Genomic DNA, 2,867 nt, shown 5'->3' with positions numbered 1-2,867 from the left:
GGCAGTAACTTCAGCTTGAAGGATTGATGAGCTAGGAGCCTTGGTATGCATACAATTTTCCGTTGTAGTCCACCGGGTTGTTCTTCGACTTAACCTATCTAAGTTACCTAAGGTAGCTTCAGTTTTACATTAGGCTCGTGAGATGAGACAGACAGTTTATTTCCTTCCCATTGGTCTTTGGAAGAAGTACATTTACACACCCTTGATGTAAGAATATGTCATTTAGGGCCAGATGCACTACCCTAAATGGCAAGCGCAAACAGGTGTGCGACCCGTTTGTGCATGCAAAATGTCCCAGGGCCATGTTCAATTCCTGAGTAGCGAGTCGCAATTTATTTGCGACTCGCTATTTAGGAATTGCAAGTCACTATTAGGAAGGGGTGTTCCCTTCCTACTTGCGTCCGCAAAGCAATGTATGAATGTTTTGTGACCGTAATTGCGGTCGCATAAAACCCGCAAGTTACCACCCTCTTCAAGAGGGTGGTAATGCAGTCACAATTTTAAAGGGCTCCCTAGGGGACCTCTTCTACTTTGTGACTGTCTCTAAAAATATTTTTTAAGGGCCGGCAATGGTCCCAGGGACCACTACCTGCCCTTAAAAAATGAAACAAAATAGTTTCATTTTTTTTTTAAATGCATCCCGTTTTCCTTTAAGGAAAACGGGATGCATTTTTTTTTTAAACAGCTTTATTTAAAAGCAGTCCCAGGCATGTTGGTCTGCTGAGCCCAGCAGGCCACCATACCCGGGAGGGCCTGTCATTCCCATTGGGCTTACAAATTTCGAGAGGCTCATTATTATTCATGAGCTTCACAATTAGCAACCCCATTGGGAATCGCAAACAATGTTAAACACAGTTTTGTACATGCCAAATAGCACCTCGCAAATTGCAAGTCGCAAATGAGTCGCAATTTGTGAGGCGCTATTTTGCAGGTCGGACATCTGGCCCTTAATGTTTTTCCTTTTTGCCATTCTCACAATTTGGTTTTGGTGGTGTTTGGTGTGCCAGGTCAGGATAGGAATGTATGTATCCAAAACAACAAGGGCACCCATACGAGTCAGCACAGGACCTCAGGGAACATATTTTTACAACAACAGTGGTCCCATGCAAAAAGGATGAGAGAAAACAATGAATATAGACACAATGGAAACTATATTGAGTAGTATGACTTGTCCAGCCAGACAGAGGTAAAGAATTTGTACTGTACACTTGATAAGTCACATAAAAAACCTTCAACAATTCTTTAGAGTAGGACACAAGCCTGTGCCCTTACGCTTACAAATTGGCAAGGTGAAGAGGTAGTGAAGGGACAGAGAAGAGTATTTCGGCAGAAGTAAGCGATTTCTGTAAATACGACAGTGACAGAAATTCAGTTCACACCATTACAAGCATATCCCATTCGGTATACATTTTGAGTATATGGTGTTGCAACAAGTTGACGGCGTTTCGATACCATTTACAAAATCAAAGGGATCATCGTCAGGACAAAGAGTATGCCTGAATATTACAAGCCACAATAGCCATGGCTACCTGGTTGGACCCAAGTGAATCGGTCAGGCAGAGTAAAGGGAGAAGGCGGGACATCACGGCATCAGTAACTATAATTGTGATGTCATACACCGGCCAGGGCTCGGTTGTAGAAGAGTTGTTGCGCGCGTTTGGGCGAACAATCAGGTCATCATCCCGTATGAGGGTGAAGGAAGCGGTGAGGCTTACCCGTAATAGGGTGCAGGTTACTAGCACCCTATGTCTTCCCTAGCAGTAGCTACTGTCAGGGAAGACATCTGAAGCCTGATCAATCGGCTCGGAAAAACGCGACCAAGCCATCCACTGGCGTGTAACCTGCACCCTATTACGGGTAAGCCTCACCGCTTCCTTCATCCTCATATGGGATGATGACCTGATTTTTCGCCCAAACGCGCGCAACAACTCTTCTACAACCGAGCCCTAGCCGGTGTATGACATCACAATTATAGTTACTGATGCCGTGATGTCCCGCCTTCTCCCCTTACTCTGCCTGACCGATTCACTCGGGTCCAACCAGGTAGCCATGGCTAATGTGGCTTATATTATTTAGGCATACTCTTTGTCCTGATGATGATCTCTTTGATTTTGTAAATGGGATCTAAACGCCGTCGACTTGTTGAAACACCATATACTTAAAATGTATACCGAATGGAATATGCTTGTAAAGGTCAGGATAGGAAGGCATCTTCAATTTGATAAGTAGGTGGATTAGATCAACAATAGCCTTGTTATAGTCTCTAGCAGATGTTCCCCAGGTCCAAAAAAAATCTTGCAACCTCTTAGGCAGAGGTAGAACGTGTTCCTTTGGCAGAAATCTGGCAGTCAGACTGTAACATGGACTTCTCCTCACACTTTTGTAAAATACTGTAGCCTTAATATGTTCATGATGACAAAATGAACTCTGTTGTTGGAGTTCTTAGTTCTATTTTGTAATACATTTTCCATGTTTCATTAAATTTACTGGGTTCAACATTGCAAATTGCTGGTTGTGTTTTTTAGAAAATTAAAAATGCTTTGGAATTTTGGTGTATCTCATATGTAGCAAATGGGCTGAGGATGAGTGATGTAGAAGCAACGTCTTACTTACTGATAAACGCTATTATTTTTAGTCCTATTCATCCTTCTTCTAGTCATTATGACCTGCCCATCCGTCATTGATTAAATCTGCCTTTGCCCTGGCTTGGTACGTTAGGAGGATGCTGGGACTGCCAGCTGTTTTGCGGCATCCAGTTGGGTGGGTACGGCTTGCATTTTCAGTAATTCCTGGATTTCTGTCTTCAGGTGGTATTCACCTCATGAGTAGTGAGTAAAAAAAGGACAAATGAGACTAAGGGGCTGATT

At 43.3% G+C, this 2,867-nt stretch overlaps 1 long non-coding RNA gene across 1 annotated transcript; it reads left to right on the top strand.

Annotated features, from left to right (window-relative positions):
• The first annotated feature begins 857 nt into the window (after positions 1 to 857).
• LOC147702298 (uncharacterized) lies at positions 858 to 2,496 on the top strand. The gene is made up of 2 exons (XR_015297224.1): positions 858 to 1,007; positions 2,194 to 2,496. It is a non-coding gene; the product is annotated as an uncharacterized LOC147702298 (long non-coding RNA).
• Positions 2,497 to 2,867: the final 371 nt, after the last annotated feature.

This window comes from Lissotriton vulgaris, chromosome 7 (genome assembly GCF_964263255.1).
Source record: "Lissotriton vulgaris chromosome 7, aLisVul1.2, whole genome shotgun sequence".
Lineage (NCBI taxonomy): Eukaryota > Metazoa > Chordata > Amphibia > Caudata > Salamandridae > Lissotriton > Lissotriton vulgaris.
This window is presented reverse-complemented; position numbering and strand designations above follow the sequence as displayed.